We start from the raw sequence: 20,517 nt of genomic DNA, 5'->3' as shown, positions 1-20,517 counted from the left end.
TCCCGTCCTGGTAATAAATGTACAATGGGTGTTTAAGACCGGGACGGCGGTGAGATATTTTCTCGTTGTCGGATTATTGGGCGGAAGTGGGAACAATTCAATTAACGCTTCCATGAGTGAGATTAATCAGAGGCTCGGCGGGGCCCACCCCTCCTTACACACACACACACACACACACACACACACACACACACACACACACACACACACACACACACACACTGCGCTTGTGTAATGTAAACTTAGGCGGCAGCCAGAAGGATTCATTATGGTCACTCTTAATCCATTTTCAACGTCGTGGAACATGAAAGTGGTCTGAGTCAGAAGTAGGCGAGATTTTAATTAAGCGGGCTCTATCTCTATCTCTACCTCTATCTCTATCTCTATCGCTGAGCTTTATCAGGCAACCCGTCGCCATTTGAAGGAGGAGGTTGACGTTGTTTGGACGTTTTCACGCCTCACAGGCAAAAGTCGATGGCTGATGCAATGGTATAGATTGGCGATTAGACAGAGAGTGATGCAAAGACTGCTTCACGGCGAAAACTTTATTTTATCTTTAATTGTTACGATCCTGGGCCGTGTTTACATCTTATTCATAACATCTTGTTTGATTTATGTCATTTGTCCTTCGGATTCATTGGCACATTTCTTTATGCGTGTGCATGTTCCCTGTTGGATTATATCCTCTTTCCTGGAAGAGTGGGACATGTTTGAATTGTTCATGACTGAATTAATGAACACGAGCTTTGAGAAATCAGTTCAGAGCTGCGGAGGCTGGAGCTGTGCAGCATGTACAAATCAGACGTTGACAAGCAATGCAATGCGTAAATGGTAATTTCTGTCCATCAGGTCTCATTTTGTTATTATGCCAGGATTCATTTATTACATCCGTGGACATGTTGTCTAAAAGTCTCTCCCATTTCCGATCTCTCTGCATACATTTCACACTTTGGTCCAATTTCCATTTTGGTTTATGATTATGTAAGAAAAAAGAAAAAACAACAAAACCCACAGCCGTGCTCGATGCTCTGTGGGGCTGCACTTAGCCGCGGTGATGCCTTGAGCTCAACACTAGGGGCGCTGCTGGGCTGTCGCTCGAGTTTTCGTTAACATTTTATTTCAGTATTTGTGCGTCAAACTAACCTGACCCACGCTATTGGTTCGCCCTGGCGCTATTCTCCTTAGCATTGGCTGTTTGTGTTGTCTGTACAAATGTTGTAGAAACGAGTGCTATCGACGTTGTATTGACGTGGCTTATATTTTTTATTGTTTTATCGCCCATACGTACCCGCAGCACTTTAAAAGTACTTTACAAAGTAAACCTCCACTCGCTCAGACAGTGAGTCATGTGTAAGTTCTTAAGAAGTAAAGATTTCAGTTCCTTGTCACATAGAAAGAAGGTTTAAGAAACGTGTCTGAACGGTTGAGTTTGATATATCATCGAATGTCTTTTAGATTATGGGACAAGATGGAGAACATCCCTTGTACATTATACCACTCTACCGTAACAGATGTGATGCTTCTTAGGCTGCAGGAGTGATCTTCCCCCCGATCTTTCATCAGTCCCTCTGCCCTCTGAACACAACCCACTCATTTGGCTTCACTTTCATCAGGTGAGCCCCCGACAAGAACACACCAAAGATTACCTGATACTTTGAGGGACTGATGAAAGAGCTGCTGACGGTGCTGCGTTGCCAGAGAGTGTGCGGCGGGAGCGTGTAAACTGTCCGGGGTGACTGACCAGGTGATCCCTGGCATGAGAGGACAGGGCCGGATATAGAGAGGAGGAGGAGGAGGAGGAAGAGGAGGGCCGTGACACAGCGCTAACCAGGTCCAACGAGCGCTGGGGAGCTCTCGACTCTCACGGTTGGCTGAGTTGCGAGATGGATATCACAGGAAAGTGCTTGGCAGTTCCACCAAGCAGCCGAGGCAATTAGCAGAAGAAAGCCGGGGACACTGACAGTTGACTGCCGCTATTAATGTCTTCAATGAGATGTCGCGTCTGTGCCTGAAACGAGTGTCTGAGTTTTTTTAAACACTCATCGACATTGTACAGTATCTGTCGCCGCGCATGCTCCTTTGCATTGATGTGCCTCACCTGCTCCCTGTCATTATATCCAGACACCAAGTGGAATCAGTCACCTCGAACCTCTGCCTTATGTTACAGACACTGCCAATTAGCATTGGAGCTGTTTTTGAAAATGCCTCGGTGGCTCTTTCGAGCTTCCACACGTCTATTTTCTGCTTGCAAAATTCCACGCTGAATGTAGAGCGGTGCAGAGCCCCACTGAGGCTGGCAGGGGGAAAACATTTACAGAGAAAAAGGTGTACATCATCCAATTGCACATTACATTACAGCACATTTCTTAAACCCGGAGCATTTCAGGCTCTTATAGCCCTCATTGAGATTCTTGTACAAAACTAGTACAATGCTCGTTCTACACCTGCTTGTTGGGAATGGGGGGTTTTCTTGGCCTGTGGTTACGCTGGTTCCAGCTTTTTTCTGAAACTCCTAAGTGTCTGAGCTGCAGCAAATACGGACCATCTGCATGAACAAGTCCCGGAACTGTGAGGCTGCACAAAGATCTGATCACCTATTCATTTCAAAGTTGAACAGCGGTGACAGATGAATCTGGGATTAGATTGATTATTAGATAACTCAACTCAAGGTCCACTTACTTTCCTGTATAGTCATATGATGTGCACAGAAGCTCCAGAACAACTGAATCAATGGACCACATGTTGAGATTCCATTGTGAACTGTCGTTTCCAAGGTCAGCTTTTGATTTGGGTCGTTTGTCTCATTTCGCTTTTACGAAACTCCAAAAGAAAAGAAGAGTTGCCGCTGTATGTGGGGCCGAGGCCCATCCTGGCAACCCACACGTGCAGGTGAATGATCACCTCCTGTCTGAATGCCTAACATTCAATCACACCCAATAGCAATTGCAAGAGGTTTAGCCGCAACCAAAATATCAGGTCTCGCTACAAAGCCTTCCACTCTCAAAGGATCTTCCCTTCATCCCTTATCGTCAAAAAATGCAATTGACCGCTTTTCCCCCCCCTCCTCCTTCCTCCTTGTCTCTTTCCTTTTCCATCCATACTGCATTGGCCGAGGGCTGTCGGGAGCTGGAGGGTGGGTGGGGGAGGAAGGGGGGGGGGGGGGGGGGGTGGACTGACGCTGACACGTTGCCAACAAACTTGCACATCAAACGCCGATCATCAAAGTGAGCCATCTGTCCCGCTCTCCTCCGCCACCCAGCCGATTGATGTACAGTGATAAGATTACACAACCGCGCCGCACTGGTGATAACTGACACCAACAAAAAGTGACCCGTGGAGGTCGGCGTTGTTAAATTGACATGAAAGTCAACACAACAGTTTTGCCCCCGATGCAGTTTGTGCTTGACTGTGTTTGCTTCCGCTCTCAAGGCCGGGTCATCACACTCTTAAAAAAAAATCTCTGCTTGTTTAACTTTACGACATTTGATTCAGTCATTCCTGGAGACTTCTCAAATGATTTTGTCCATATTCTGCAAATCACAAATTCAGAGGCGCTTTCTTAAGGCTTGGATTTAACAGTCGCTATCTCCTACCTTACATCCGTGAGACAAAAACAAAAAATGTTCCACTCCAATGAGGCAGAAATGTCGGGCTAACCGGGGGCGGCCCGTGGAGAATCACTAAATGAGGCCTGGTACTTCTCTGAATACATATTCAATTAAGCCCCGTATTTGTTTTTTTAGCACGTAGCCATGAAGATAATGAAAGGAACCTGAAGAGGTCACGCTTCAGGTTTTCGGTCCCTGGAAATCAGCGTGTGGACACAGCCCCGATCGACTGTACTGCACGTGTCAGATCAGAGGCTTGAATACTTGCGAGTACACACGCACATCAGCACACTACAGTACACAAAAGAGTTAGAGAAGTAAAACCTCAGTGAAATAAATAGAAATGCGCAGGATTGAGTTTAATGCTTCATATCAGCCAAGCTCAAACTGATGCTGACATTATTGAATAAATTGGAATATTTAATTTCCTTGTGTAAATGTTGTTCTTAGACTGCAGGTGCTTCAGGGTAAACACTAACCCTTTAATTTGAACCCTAAGTGTTGGCGTGAAGATCTTATTAGACAAAAGTATATTTCTGGGAGTTTATTGTGTATTATAACTTCAGTGGTCCATAAAAATATATAAACATGCACTATATTTGTATTTTTCTTTTAAAACATACTTGTATTATAGAAGATATAAGTGATTGAAGTCTGCTCCTCTTGGAGTCCCCAGGAAACATTTCCATTGTTTTTTGGCAATTTGCAGCCAGTTTCTGTTTTTGCATGTGTTTTGGCTATTTTTGCAGCTCATGTGATAATTTTTTTTTTTTTAAACCACTGGACTGGAGTTGCCCAGAATTCCCTGGGGTCTGTGAACCCCCAGACTACTGGATAACGCCACCCCGTGATTGGCTGGTGGGGTGAATACGACCCCAAATCGTCCTGATTAGCCCAAAGGGTGCAGCAGACATGAGTCGATAGAAATAGGTTTAGCAGCGAGAGCTTCTCACTTCTTGCAAATGCAAAAATATCGTAGCAACCCGCACAGGCTCAGAAGACTCAACTGCACAGAGATGTAATTAGTGTTAGGTCATGCAGAGCTGTGAGATATATCAACCCGCTGTTTTAATAAATTCCACAAACAACCAGTGAGCAGCACTAACTTTGAGTTGATGCAGTGCTGGACTTTTTAGATTTGTTTTTTGTGACCATGCAACTAATTCATGACCCTCTGCACTGCAGTTCCCTTCAGATGCCTCCGAGGCAGCAGAAGGGCGCAGACACCTGGTGACACTGGAAATACAGTGGTGTCTTCACGGCATCTGATGTGGCAGGGTATGATCTCTTAAAGTTCACCGGAGGGAAAACAGTCTCAGGGCTGCCAGATGGGGAGGAAGCTGTGTTGATGAGATAAAAATAAGATCCTCACAGCTTTTGAAGTGACATGAAGAAGGGAAGGCGTGAGAAGCAATCAATATCTAAAGAAGAGCCGGTGTTTGGGCAAGTTGTGTGCAGAGATGACTTCAGAGAAAGGGTTTGCTGCTGTTTGCTCCCATCGAACGGTGCGAGCATGAACACACGCGCTTCAGCACATCCATCTGCTCGCTCCGCTTTTAAGCAAAGGATGCTTTCATTCATCCGCAGCGATGGACTGATGAACGGTGGCTTTTAGCGGTTTCCAGAGCTCCTTGTGAAGAAGGGGGGGAAAAAGGAGCACGGGCGCAGATCAGTAGTGTGGGTAAAGAGCGCCGGAGGACGAGCACTCTCGCCCCTTCATCATGCCAAAGCAAACAGCGTGGTCTTTTGTAGCAGCTTGAAAAGCCGAAGTGACCACAATTCACTAGCAACCAGAGATACATTAACATGACAGTAGTATGGCCAGAAATCATGTCATAAATTCCCCACAACAAGGTGCTTGTCTGTTATGTTTTGTACCCACTATCTTTATGTTTATTTCAATTCGAGAGTAGGTCTTTCAGATTCTGTGATGCTCTCACTCAAAACCCTGCACTCGCACTCGAATGGAACAGGGTCGATTACGCATTTGTATTTGCAAGCAACAGCCCCTGGAGGGCAAGAGTGCATGAACCTGGTTACGTTTTTAGGTTAGGAAATTGAACCCTCCCAGTCAGTGTCTCACATCTCTGCTGCGATTGGTTGCTTGGTTTGATCACTGACCAGTATGAGCTCCATCTTCCAGTACATTGTGTGTGTTTGTTTTTTTTGCTTGTGTTGTGTTGAGATGGATGAAACTTTTCTTTTGAGGGATGTTTCTCTGAGATGATGGAGGCCTCTCAGTTGAGACCTTTTAAGAAGAAAGCTGCAGATATAAATGCTCTGTTGAACATCTGAGAAACCACAGCTTGTTTCATTCCCTTATGTAGGGAAAGTATTTAGGTGAAGAGGCATCCTGAAGTATACATATCCCATAATGATGACATATCTCCCATTAAATCCTCTTCCAAGGGACACAAAAGCGAAAATACTTCCAAGGTCGGGACACGTCTCCGTCTCTGAGTGCTCTCCAGCTAACGGAGGAATTTGATCCCCGAGCTGCACCTTATCAGTTTCACATCGGAAAGAGGAGATGACCAGCAGATTGCGAGTCATTCATCAGATCCGGATGTCCTCGAGTAATCGCGCTTTGCTAAATCCCCCCCCCCCCCCCCTTTATTTTTTTCAAGGAGGGGGCTGCGTCTAAACGGAGACATGTTTGCGCTCTGTTTGTCTTTTCCCATTCGATTTGTGTTTGTTTTCTGTTTTACGCCGTCAGAAGCACTTTTCATTATCCCGGCCGCACTCTGCTCATGACCAAGTTTGTGGTTGTGCCTCCGGTGGGAGTTGAGACACTCCGCTCGGTGCAGAGTGCGGAAACAGAAGCCCGCTGCTGTTGAAACGTTTCATTAGCCCTCGCCGAGGCTAAGTATCCATAATCTTTACATCTCCCTGTTCCCGTGGGGGAGCGGTGGAGAGCATTTGGCCTCTCATCAATGTTTCATAGTCACTGCTGGGGGTCAGTGCCGCGGTCCCCTAGTCAGTCCATTAGCGAGCAGCGTGGTTGACATAGCTGAGCATTCTGCCGTTTTGGTAGTCACGCAGTGGAAAACCCACCGAGGGTTAAAACGGCCCAGTCTTATGGTTAGTGAGCAGGTCTGGTTGTTTGTTTAAGTCGAGTGGCTTGTGCAAAGTTAACGTTACACTGCACCTGACACCTCGTCCTGGAAAGTGTGTTACAGCAGAGTGAGCTATGGCTCTGGAGATCAGAGGCAAAAAAGATAACCGATGATTTTTCTTGTATTTAATATCTGAGCGGTCTACAGAGATAGATTAAATACACTATGAAGCCAAACCTATGTGGACACCAGAGCATTCAATATTTAATATTTGTTCTGTAGTCAATACACATTGATAAAAGTGCAACGTGTAACTGTGCCAGATTTAGCCAGGCAGGCAAGGCTTTCATCCTCTTTAGGCTGACTGTGAAAAAACATACAAATAACACGATTCTACATGAGTAGACAAGTTTATGAAAGTACATACATGGACACAGCATGAATAATAAATAAATCTATGACATAACCGACTTGGCCCTGAAGTGCAAAACACAAAATAAATAAAACCGCAAATAAGGAAACAAGCACAAAACAAGAAAGACTGGAATAAAAATCACAGGAATGGAATTATACACCAGGAAAAAAACTATTTTTGAGAGAAGTGGGTCTAAAACACTTCACTTCCCTCCATAATGACTCACTAAACCCACAGGCAAATACATTATTCCTCTATGCACAATCACCATTTGAGAAAATGACTCGGATTTTCTCCCCTGCAGTTCTCCTGGCAGCGACTGAGGCCCCTCAGACTTTGAGTCAGCTGACACCCAGCGTGGATCTCTATCACTCTGGGGTCCTTTGATTTAGTCAAATCCTTTTAACGCTGTTAAATGATATTAAATATTTATTGAAAGGAGGAAAAAAGAAAGACTCTCCCGGAGTGAATAAAAAAACAATTTCCACGGCCGGAGAGCAGTGAACCGTGAAAACGAATCCCCTTGTCTTGCTGCTGAACTTTTCCTCCACGCAGAGAACACAACATGGCCGCTCCTCCTCTTCCCTTTGGTTCTAACTCTTGTTATTTCTTTTTTTTTTTCCTGTCTTTTAATTGCTGTTTGAAAAGGCTCGCTCTTTTTCTTTCATCTCAGCGGCGTTCCCCCTCTACGTTCAGAACCTCCTCACTTCCAGCTCCCTCTCTCCGTCTTTATTTCTCCCGGCCCTCGCGTCTTTAACGAGCCAATAAGGGACAACTCGACAAACGTTCCATCACATTAGCACGGGGAGGGGGGGGGGGCAGAGCTAGCAGGCGCAGTATCAGCCCTCATGCCACTGCATTAATTGCATTTGCTCAGCACAGGCGAAGCTAATGTCTTGCTCCCATGCCATGTTTCTGTTCTTGGCAAAAAGGGGGGGTGGGGGGACTGAGCCAGGATTTAGCTGGAAGATGCCAAAGCAGATTGCAGGCCTGAGCGACAGGGATCAGACATGAGATCTCCACCATTTAGACAAAAAGACAACAGCAAGCGGAATAGTCCAAAGTTATCTTGCCGATGTGAAGATGTGGGCTGACAAAATTATTGCAGAACCCCACACTAGGAAAAAACCAGCACCATTATGAGGCTGTGGCCGCGGGACCGGAGCTCAATGTCTTTTACTGCTCTCTGAGACGGCCGTGAGCAATGAGGTCTATCCAGTGTTGTTTTTCCAGTGATGCCAGTCTCGTGGGTGCATGCAGAAATTGTTTTGGTGGAAAGAAATGTGTCAAAATGTGAAATGCAATTCCTGCAGCCCTTTTTTTTTTTTACATCCTTTCTTGTCCAATGTTTTTTCGCCTCTTCGCCTCCGACTGTTTCTGTCTCGTTCTCAAATCCGTCTCCGTCCGCGCTCCTCGCTGCTGTTATCCCTGTGTGTGTGTGTGTGTGGGGGGGGTCACACTGCTGCGATTTATCGTCTCTCTCGCTGTTACATCGGCTGTCTTCTCCCTGGACAATGATCAAACGTAACGACCACACACTTTGACTCCATCATTTCCACAACTCGTACAACTCCACTTGCAAGGAAACTCTTTTTTTGTGTGTAGTTTTTTCTGAAGACAAAATAGTGCTAACCACTGGACTACGTACCAATCTCTGGCAGAATAATAATTCCCACAGGATCGTGACTAAATTTTATTTTCAGCGAAAGACACAATTACCATATGATTCATCATTTTATAACACAACAGGGTTTTCAAGGACTTAATACACGATATACAGTAGCATGTAGATTGTGTAAGGTCAAAGTGTCAAAGTATCTGTAGACGTATTTTAACTGACAACTAAATGACTATATGATGAAACCTGGCTGGTGGAAAGAAAAAGAGTGAACCAAAGCATTAAAGCTGGAGGCCAAAAATAAATAAGTGTTGGAATTTTTTTTTTTAAGAAAAAAGGAAGAATTTGTATGCATGGTGCATATATAATGAACTCCTATCACAGCATAATTAATATGTAGTTCTCTGCATGTGTCTATGATGCACAAGTGGAGGTTAAGGATGATGCAGCAGAACAGATCAGTTATTATTTCCAGTTCAGGGATTCATACTCAGCTAATTAACCCGAGGCTACGACCTTTACATGGGTTGAGGCAAATACCACATATCCATCGGATTGCAGCACATATTAATGTTTTATCCCCCCCCTACGACCTATTTCCTGTCCTCACTGTGAACACTTTAAACTCCCCTTTGTATTTGTACGATTTTGATATCTGAAGAAAGAGGTGGAATGATCTGTTTCGTAAAACAGCTCCATAAATCATTGATGTGAAAGATTTTTCCTAAAAGTTAAATGAAATAAAATCATGTAGCAACTCCTCTCCTGTCTGCGCAGTGCTTATTTTCATCGCTTGGAAGACAGCTAGCGGTTTTCAAAAGTTGTTTTAACGTCATTGTAGATTAATGCGGGTTAATTAAAACGTTCACTCTCAGCCAGACTCCGCTGTGCGTCTGTGTGATTTGTCAGCAATGATTTTTTTCAAACAGCGAAAGTCAGGTTCTTAGAAGAAAGCGGCGAGGAAGGAGGAGCGGGGAAAAAGGGAAACTTCCCGTGTGTCCCAGGTTAATTAGAAGACGGCCTCGTCTCCAAGTGGCTGTGGAGTTGTCAAACTCAATGAGGAAAGAGAAGTCAAAGAATTGCCCAAGGGAGAATTCCAGCGGAGCGAGTGAGATGAGAAATAACATCTCACTGGTGCGTTGGCTGGTGTGCAGGCGGGAGGAAGAGATGTGGCGTGATGGAGACGGAGAGAGATCTTGTCAAAAAGGGAAAGTTCAGCCGCGCAGTAGTTACACTCACTGAGTGGGAGGCTGGAAGCAAAGACCTGATTGATGAATTCAGTCTCGTTGGAACCCTATCGAACCGACTTCTTTACTTTTTGTCCAAACCTCGACTGTAAGCAGAGTGATCATTAGTGCTCTGAAATTCCCGCCGGGTTTGTCGAGTTATACTTGGAATGATCGCCGTGAATTATTGTGTTTGCACTGGTAAACTAGAACCTGAACTTTAAAGGCACACGATCAGCTGAGTTTATATGCCGCATAGCTGCCCTCGTGTTTAGGTTGGTATGTTGCGAGAACTGTGGTTAGGACTTGGAAGTATGTGACGTCGCTCGTTTTGCACTATTAAAAAGAGTTCTTGATCCACAGAGAAACTGTAGGAGATCGCCTGTGACACTTTATTACCTCTTTCCACACACGTCCATTGATACTCTATCTATTAGTCGTTCCATTCTAAACAGTGAGAGACTTCTTCTCACCACTGTGCTGTGATCTGTTGACGTGATCGGTCCACCGCTACCAGCACGTGAAGGGAATATCAGCCTACTGACAAGGTTATTTGAGGAGTGTCTTTAGGAGTGCAGGGTTTTTCTGCAGGGGAGAGGAGCTTCCTAGACCAAACACTTTGAACATGTGACACTCAAGAGCAAAGAAAAAGTCAAGGCAGTGACTTCTGTTGGGACCAAACTTGTTATTGTTGTATTAAAAATACGTTTTACCTGAAGAGGAGACAAAGATAAACTCTTTGAAGACTCATACAGTTGATCTCATTTTTTTACAGCAGGAATAGCAATACGTGTTATTACATTATTATATATGTTATTTTGGTAACATAGATGAAATATCGTCACCTTAGAACTAAGGCTTGGCCGAGCCAATTAAACAAGGACATGGAGTAATGCAGACATCCGCGCCTGCACAAACACACACACACAAAATGTCCTCTTGAAACCCTTATTTCAGCACGACATTATCATACACATCACTTTCACTGCAGTATGTTATGTCTATATGTGTTATCTATGTGTCTTATTACCGATCTTGTGTGTTACTTTCTATTTTCACCATTTGCCCCCCCAAAAAACAACAAAACTGCCATGTAATCCCAGTTGTCCCTCCAGTCATCTCGTTGGACGTCTCAGCAGACCTCTCGGTGGATGTCAAGTTGGATGTCTCGTTGGATGTCTGGTCGGTCATCTCTGTGAAATGGATCGGCCGACATTTTGTTGGACATCTTGTTTGAGGCCTACGATGGACCTCCCGGCAAATAGCCTGCTGCAGGGCTGAGGACTTTAGAGTGGCCTGCTTCTTCTGCCCCTGTTCCTCTCCATCGCACCACATCCAGATCTCTAACCACTTGTTTCCCCCCTCCTCCTGTTTTCTGTTTCTCGTTCCCTGTCATTTTCTTCTCCTTTTCTCAGCGGCCACTCTCTCGGCCAACGGGGAGGCCCGGAGGTGCCGACAGGTTTGAAACGGGTGTGATGACATGCCGTGGCCCTGAGGCCTTAAGCAGGGAATTGACTCCCCTCCTACTTTTTTTTGTTGTCTTCCTTGTGTATCCCTCCATCATCTCAGTTCTCTGTTCGTGTCTCTTTGTTTTGGTCGCTGTCCCCGGGGAGGTGCCATCCGCTGCTCATTATACCCCTGTTTCATTAATTGGGGGCAGAGGATGTGCAGATTGAGCCTTGATTGCTGCCTTCCCCTTTGCATCTGTACCGGCCTGCCCTCCCGTCCCCCGACACTCACTTCCCTTTATCACACGCACACGCACTCATTCCAAACAGCCAGGCTCTGTCTCCCCTTCGCAATTTCATTATCTCACCCCGACAATGGCTGAATCGGCTGCTTTTCCCTCTCACTTCCTCGATCCTCTTTGTTTTTCCGGCGGCCATTTTGAGGTCCCGTGGTCTTTGTGTCTGATAAGTTTTTAATGACGCCTAATAAGCCGTTATATAATCCTGGCTGTGTATCGAGTGTGACGGGCTTACTGAAAAGGTCTCTTTCTGAAATAAAGTCTTAGTTTTTCATCACTAGGAACAAATAAATAAATAACGATGGCGGATTGGCATGAAGTATTTGTGGAAAATGAAAAACAAGTGTTTGCACCTGGTAACAGAGAAAAGGATCGTCTGGGTCAGCAACTGTCAAGTTCAGCCCGGATTTTTGACAGAGATCAGTTTGTTTCTCTTTCTCTCAGGTAATTAGATATTTGCTTAACAAATATACTGCGATGGACATTTGTTGTGTACTTTCCGATGCTCTAAATTGTACGAATTGTTGTTTTCTTTACCCTTCCTAGTTAAATGCTTTATATTAACATCGTGATCGGGTCCTCTCTACGGAGGCCGCCATGTTTTCTACAGTAGCCCAAACGGGACAAACTAATCACCTTTTCAAGTTTTTATGACAACTGAAGGGTACCACAGGTTCTCGTTCATGTTTGAAAGGGGAGGGGTGAAGTTAGGGGTATTCAGCCGCAACATGTAACTTCACCACTAAATGTCACTAAATTCTACACACTGAACCTTTAACTTTCAGGGGTAACCTTAAAGGTCATGGGAGCCTTAATCAGTGTGCGGACATTTCTGTCTTCTGTTTTTTGTCATCTGGCTTCGATGTGCCTAGTTTTGTATACTTTCTAAAACTTTATACGTACCTATAAATATAATGGTGAAAAATCAAGAGCGTATCTATTCACAAACGTGCGCCTCCCCTTCGGTGTTCTGCAGGACAGTGCTTTGACACGTTGACTGACACACACAGGGTTGCAGCGTCATGTGCTTTATTTATTTCCTTTCTTGTGGCTCCCCTTCCCCCGGAGCTGTTTTCAAAGTAACACTTTGGCAGAAGCTCCACAGTTTCACAGGGACGCTGAGAAAAAGCACACCCAGAGGAATTGTACTCTCATGTCATCAGCACATACTTAATCTGCACGAGCATGCACAAGCACACACACACACACACACACAAACACTTGACTTTTAATGGTTTATCTGGAAACATAACCTATTCCCAGCCAGCGTCCCAACATCTGCATCAAGCCGCTGTCGAGGTGAGGGGAAATGAGGAATTATGCAAAGTTAATGTAGCAACTTAACCAAAGCATAGCGGAGGTGAGAAAAATACAACACAATGGAAAAAGAGCTGAAATCAGTTCTCACTGGGCCACGGAGATTAACCTTACATTAAGAAACATAAACTATACAGTCGGAAACTTGAGGGCAAAGGGACATTTTCCTTGCAGAGTTCTGCGAAATAACAATTGCAGCGACTGGTGTTTACGGATTATTATGTAAAGCACATCAAAAAGATATTCAGTGTTTTGACACAAAGTCAAAGGGCACATTCTACCCTTTTTCTATTATAGGTGTTGCGTCTCCTTGGTGTTATAAACTCGAATGGCCGCAGCTGAATGGGCAAATGACGAAGACACAAATTAGTTTTTGTCCTTTTCGGACTCAAGTGTCATTTTGGTGACTTTTTTCCCATTCGAACACAGCCAAGTGTAACATGGGCATTTTTATATATCAAACATGTTTCATTTTAACATAAAGAGATCCTCGGGTGTGTCGAGGGTTCATGTCTGTGTTGAGCGTTGGTGTGATTGGTTATGCGTCACTTGAGATGACTGATTGTACAGGGTACATCTGGTTCACGGGGGGGGGGGGGGGGTAAGCCAGGATTCAGCTGCTTTCTTTACGTGTTCGTGCAGTACCAGGATCTGTGTCGGATTTTCTCGGTTTGTACAGGATCTGACTCTGCCGATCAGCCCCCCCTCTCTTTGGTTTGCCTTGTTATGGATTTAATTATGTCTGAAGTTTCACAAAAGGAAAAAAAATGTTTATGTTAGAGACGATGACCAAGACATTTTGGTTTATGACCAAATAGCTGCAAAGGAGCAAACAAACTTTACCATCAGCCTTTAGCTGCACTTTAAATTTCAGGGATAATTAACTTATCCTAAACTAAAAACTAAAAACATGGCATGGTTGCAGACTCTTTTAATAATTATCTTTTTATTCACTGGTGCAGTGCTTGTTGTCATCGTGAATGTTGGTAAAAAGCTGTCTGCTTGACCTGCAGTAGTTTAACAAGTGAAGAGCTGCTTCACCGAGAGCTGTTCTGTTTATTCATAATTCAGTGAAGCTTGACTCTGACCATTTTATTATTGAACATATCACGTGATCAAATTTGACACTGCACTTCCTCTGGCCCCTGACAATACACATGTTGAAGCCGATGAGCTCCTCGAGATATGTCTTCCACACACAGATTCCTGGAAAATCCAATAAATATTATAAACATGTGTTATTCAATATTCCATGGAATTTATTTTGAAAGCCAACCTCCACACGAACCCACTCCCCGTTTTATCAGAATTCAGCTCCAGACGTCACAGTGGAAAGCGTTTGTGGCCCTCGCTCCCTCATCTTCTCCTTCTCAGCCTGTTATTGATCCCTGTATCGAGAACCTCTTTTATGAAGAGTGAATTTAGAAACGGGAGCGGGGCTTCGATCCCTTCCTCCCTCCCCACACACACGGAGAAAATGTCCCTCTGCACATAAAGAGGAACCTTGCGGAGTAGAGATAGTGGCACAGGGAGCCGTGGAGTGCCGGCGATAATGGCCATCTCCTGGCAGCGCGAAGAGCCGTGACGGGCCGCCAGTCCCTGCCACCGGCTCCCTGCCACCGATAAGGAACGTTGCAGGGGACACTTTCTTCCACAACACTCTCACTCGTCCCCCCTGTGCTGGTCAGACTCCCTCACTGTCCACTGTTGGTTCCTGGAAGATGCGTGCTCCCGCTGAGGGTTGAGATTCGCGGTGGAGGAAACAGGAAATGAAGTGTGTGGCTACAGTTTTATTCCGTACACGTTCTGCACCCCTACAATTTCTCTACCGAGCTGAATGAGTAAATTAGCCCAGAAAACGAGCATGGGTAAATTACCCCTTATTATTGTGAATTACGGCAATGACAGATTTTGGTCTCCTCTCGCCTGTGTCAGATCCACGCCGGGCGATGCAGCTGAAAGACGCAGTGTCTGCACCGCGGCTTCAATTCCGTCTCTGAAGACAGACCTGGAGCCTGTTTAGTATGATCATCACGGAGAGCCGGACTCGGCGGACAGAAATCTCCGAGAGAAGATGTCTGTTTCAGAAGCTGCTCATTGATCCGCGCGGCAGTGGAACCACCGAGGTGCTCGTAACTTGCAGGGGATTTTTACCGACTCGTGTTAGTCACCACAGCCGTTTATTAGCTGTGTTTAATGAGGAATGAATGTGTCAACAGCGTCACATTGTGCTTTCTCTCATTTCCTATATCCTGTTAATCATCTGGTGTGTCTCACATTTCTCTTGGAATCCCTTCCTGTGGTTGTAGCATTGTGATTCCGTAAGCCGTTTGGGAGGCTAATCAACCCAGGAGGGAACATTCTCCTCCCATTAGTCCCAGTGTTGTCAGGGAGTGTACTTAAAGGATAAGATTTGTCAACAAACCCAAAACCAGCAATATTTCAGCTTCCCTCATCTCTGTTTTTGGCTTTTAGCCCAAAGCCCAGTGGTTTGTACTGAAAACACAAATCTTGTTTCACTTTTAAATAAGACTAAATGATGCCCTCAGAGAGTCGGGTACTGTAAGAGAGGATTCAAACAGGAGTCGTGGTAATAGGGAGCTATTTTCAGCCGTGGATTAATACACAGCAGCAGGACAGTGTATGTGGGATTAGCTCAAAATAAACCACAGTGCACATGTTCATTGTCATGTGGGAACATCACTCCAACTCCGAACACGGCAGTAATCGTATTACTTTTTGTGAGGGGAGATCAACAAATACATATATGTGCCTTTTCTAAGAGTAGCAATAGACACAGGGAGATAATCCTGTGTCACAAACAGTCCAGATATCTCAGTGGCGTATTTCTGGATGCATGCGTGCATATGGTTCTACTGGTTGTGGAGGAAATGCCCATATGTGCGGGGTTCAGTTGTGGCTGCAGCCTCCAGACAGAGATGGAGAGGATGAATTCTGCGTCCAGAACAGGAGAGGTTTCATGATGGATGGTGCCCCGGCTAATAGTTTGTTGGCACTGGGGCAGACGGCAACAGCAGGCCGCCGTTGAGAAGTATCGTGTTGTTGAGGAGGGAGTGCGGCCACCACATGAGCCATGGCTCCATCTAGCACTGTTGGACCTCTCCCCCTACTCTAAATGGTAATGCCTCCCTAGGGCAACACAGCATGGTACTACATATGGAGCTACAGCATGGTCACCAGTGTGTGTGTGGTGTTGGGACGGGGGGAGAGCGGTTCGGCTGGGTGAAGTGTCCACCAGCTGAATGCCGAGGACCCAGCTGCTCTCCGGGTCTCACGCACTGTTGATCCAATCACCTTGCTCGTCCCGCGCCATTGAGCCAATCAGCTCGGACATCGCACTCGGCTGCGCTCCGGCCGAAGCTGGACGGCGTTCAGGTTTTAGACACTGGGACACTTTTTTGGCCCCGTACATGGGAGCAGAGGAAGCAGCTCGCGACAACTCCTTCTCCGGGAAAACACTGTAAATTACCTCAATGTTCAACCACACGCATCTCCTCACACACACACACACACACACACACACACACACACACACTGAGTCCTCATTTTACTTCGTGCCTGTCGACATGCACCATGATCTATGGTAACGAGGATTTAACGAGACCCTGTCAGATACGAATGAGCCATTAACACGCTCACGTTGGTAGCATCTGTGGGGCCTAGATGACTCGCACACACAGAGAACGAATGGGGGACTCTGTTGCTTTAATAAATCTCCGATGTAATTTTGAGATGACGCAAAGTCAAACTGCAATTGTCTTGAGCCCCGGCCAGAACGCCATTAGGGAATCTGTTTATCTTTGTGTTCAAACCCAAACCGAGCCGGATGTTTCACCCAGTTTCAGGCACGTACAGTGTTTAAAATCAGGTAGATAACCCGGCTAACATGATCGAACCCAAGTATATTTTCTTAAAATCTGTCCCAACCTTAACCCGGGGCACAAAGAGACAAAATCAACACCACGGACTCAAATCAACTGACCTCAAAGGTTCATAAAACTACTTCAGACAATATAGATACACAAGTGAAATTGGAGTGGTCTTTCTCTCTCGGTGTCCATGTTTGTGTTCACGTCCTGTCCTAAACGGATCAGGAACCAGTCACTGACCTAAATTAAATATATTTTTTATGTGGTTCTTGGTAAATTGTATTCGGTCGGGACATGCTGCAGACCTCCAATTCGCTTAAAAGTTAAATTGGTTTATCCCTCTCGCAGACCAGCGATTACTCTTTGCCTCTTTCAAACCATAACCACAATTTGTTTTTTAAAAACCTTAATCATGTTTCTGATTTTGCGGAACATTAGCAATTGGTTTTAAATGTAATCTGTGGCAGCTATATTCTCATGTCTTCTTATAGCAGCATATTGATACCCTTGATGCTCACCAATCATATACGAATGCAATATTTGGACTGTCTGCACACCTCTGTCCACTTGCATGGTCCTGAAGAAAAACCGTCACAAACCAATCAGCAGAAAATGAATGCCTCAGCTCTACAGTGCAGCTCAGGAGACGGATTCAGTCCAGCAGAACACCGGGATGCATTAAGCGCGGTTATGTAATAAGAAGCAGTCTCACAGGTTTTTCTTTGTGATTTTCAGACGCACGTTTGGCAGCACAGAGAGCGGGTTCGTGCATATATTCCGAAACGGCACCTTCCACTTGTGTTAAGGAGAATTTCCGGGCACATGAAGATACAATAATGAGCTGAATGCTCCCCTGTTATGGTGCACAGCTGCCTCTCTCTCTCTTTCTTCTCTAGGAGATTATCTCCAGACTCGCACAATCACTGACTGATTGCATATCCCGTGGATATTGAGAAAGTATATATGCCGACTTCCGTTAACTATATGCTCATTAAGCCCTCTCCAAATCCAACGACTCTGAATGGCTTCATTTCTGTCCACATTAGTGACGTACGTTCGCTCCGGCTTCTTGAACCGTGAATCTGTAGCGTGGAGTAGAGGGGCCCCACCGGCGTTAATGACTCACCGTAACCGAAGGCACGACTCGGAGTTAATGGCCAGCGGGCTGCGTGAGCGATTCAAAACAAGGTCACCGTCTGAGGCGGGGAAAATAACCAACCTCGATCAGGAGCAGGTGATTTATGAGTCAGCGTTCCGTCAACGGGGGGGGGGGTGGTTCTGGTGGATTGTGGTTCTCAGGCTTCCTGGGCTGTAATGAATGGGATGTGGGAGGCGTTAATTTGGTGGCACAGAGGACTAATGCTCTCAGCTGCTCTTCCCACGGTGACAGCAAAAAAAAACAACCCATTTAACCAGTCGATTAGTCCTGTGTGGACCCCCAGAAATCCAGGAAACGTGAAAAAACACTAATGGTTTTCCAGCTAATGCAGGCAAAATGCATATTTCCAGCCGTCGCTTTAATATCAGGTTCAAGGGCATCATGGACATTTGTTGAATAAGAAGTCGGCCTCAGTGTTTTAACCATTGACCTTTCTGCTGTGATTACTGTGGTTTGCAGCCGCAACAATTCAAGCCAGTCATTCTTCGACTTCTTTGCTTGTGGAGAAATGTAGCTGTGACTTTCTCTGTGTGTGTGTGTGTGTGTGTGTGTGTGTGTGTGTGTGTGTGTGTGTGTGTGTGTGTGTGTGTGTGTGTGTGTGTGTGTGTGTGTGTGTGTGTGTGTGTGTGTGTGTGTGTGTGTGTGTGTGTGTGTGTGTGTGTGTGTGTGTGTGTGTGTGTGTGTGTGTGTGTGTGTTCGTGTGTGTGTGTGTGTGTGTGGCCATCACACAGCTTATTATGCCAGCGGGCCATCTGTTGCCTGCTTAGTAGCGGCCTACAGGGAAGGACAGGGACCACGAGGTTGTCCGTCTTTACATTTCACAGAGAGCGAACGTCCATAGCTCACTCGTTCGCCCACTCACTCCCTCACGCCCCGAGCATCACGCTTACCTACATTGATTCATTTGTTTTAAACACCAACACACCAGAGCGTATCAGAAATATATTTACACACACGCCAAAGACATAAATGAGACACGCGAATAGAAAACAGCCTGACCGTGCCAGGTTTGAGCCAGGTGGGGATTTTCTAAGCAGACGGGCGCCCTGTTAGGTCACTGCAGGGGGACGGGGTCCTGGCAGAGGCACAGGCAGACAGGCACGTCGGCAGCCAGCCCTGGCCCTGCACTGCTCTGCAGGCAGATGGTCATACATGGCCGTGGGAGGTATCAAAAAGTCTGTTTACATTACTCATCTCGTCTTTTTTTCTCATTTGTCCGTGATTTACTCGTCTTCCCTCCTCCAGCACCTACATGTCTATTATCTCCCCTGATCTTAAGTTAACCTTCTCACAAGCGAGCTCTGACGATTCCAGCCTGCTCCCCAGCGTGCGGTCGAGGCACGTGGCAGACTTTCATACTGAAACATCAATCACTGCCTCCGCTTGCAGCGGCCCCACTGCGTCAGAGACATTGGTTCTTGTCAGGGTTGCTTTTCATCTTCGACAGAAATAAACTCACATTATTTTCGGTTTCAAATTAAGGCTTTCAGGATGAAAAGTCGACTTACTAACAAGTTCCCTTTAATTCTCCCCCGCGCGTGTATGCCCTCCTCCACAAAGAAAATGAGAAAAATGCATCATTTCAATGTGCTTTAAGGGACGGATCATTTACCCTGCAATATTTGAAACTCTAAAGTATTATTAGTTTGTTTCCAGGCATACATGACATAGTTTTGTGTCTTCATTCTCTGATGTCGCCGTATTTGATGTCTGTTGCCAGTCCCATGAAAACACACTCATGCTATCGGCGCGATGTGTTTGTTCTATTATCCAAATGATCAGAAACTGATTTATGTGTCTTGTAGCGCGTTGGATACAAGCAGAGCTTTGTTATGAAATGACACGCAGATAATGTCGAGCTGTTGTGCTGTGGATCAGTGGAGGTTCTGGGCCCAGCCTGCGTGATTTCATACACTTCATTTACTTTGGTTTCCGTCTTCATTTATTCTGACATAATCTCAATTTATTTTGGGCACGATCTGTTCGTGCAGGGCTCTGAGATAGGGGACAGATTTTAAGATATGAGCTCTTTCCCCGATAAGGTCATCCAAGGTCAACCAGGGCTTTTCACAGATTCATACCAATGAAAATATATAAGCATTTCCCAGGCAAAGTAATTGCTCCCGCTGGTTTTGACTCCCTTTGAAAACAGCAGCTGCTGTCAGTGGAAGGGCATCCTGACTCACCTTGGTGCTTGTTGAGGGGATAAATACAAATTTGTCTGAGAAAATTGCACTAACACTCCATTTTGGTTTCCACAATGAATCCACGACCCATAAGCAAGTCGGGAAAAGGTGAAATCGAGGCTTTTATGCTTTCGGATCTCCCTTCGACACCGCAGCTGTTCACACACTTGCCGGTGCACCTGAAAATGCGCTGCCCAGACGGCCAGGACTCCGCCAGCCCGTGTGAGACAGACTCCGATTGATGCAGCCGTACAGGAGACAGCCCCCCCCCCCTGCTCCTCTGCAGGGTCCATTC

The 20,517-nt window shown here is 45.7% G+C and overlaps 1 protein-coding gene across 1 annotated transcript in view; it reads left to right on the top strand.

Annotated features, from left to right (window-relative positions):
- Positions 1–20,517, top strand: part of LOC133933204 (neural cell adhesion molecule 2-like) — a 231,797-nt gene that overhangs the window by 115,571 nt on the left and 95,709 nt on the right.

This window comes from Platichthys flesus, chromosome 22 (genome assembly GCF_949316205.1).
Source record: "Platichthys flesus chromosome 22, fPlaFle2.1, whole genome shotgun sequence".
Classification (NCBI taxonomy): Eukaryota; Metazoa; Chordata; class Actinopteri; order Pleuronectiformes; family Pleuronectidae; genus Platichthys; species Platichthys flesus.
The sequence above is the reverse complement of the archived record's forward strand: the minus strand, read 5'-3'. Positions and strand labels throughout refer to the sequence as shown.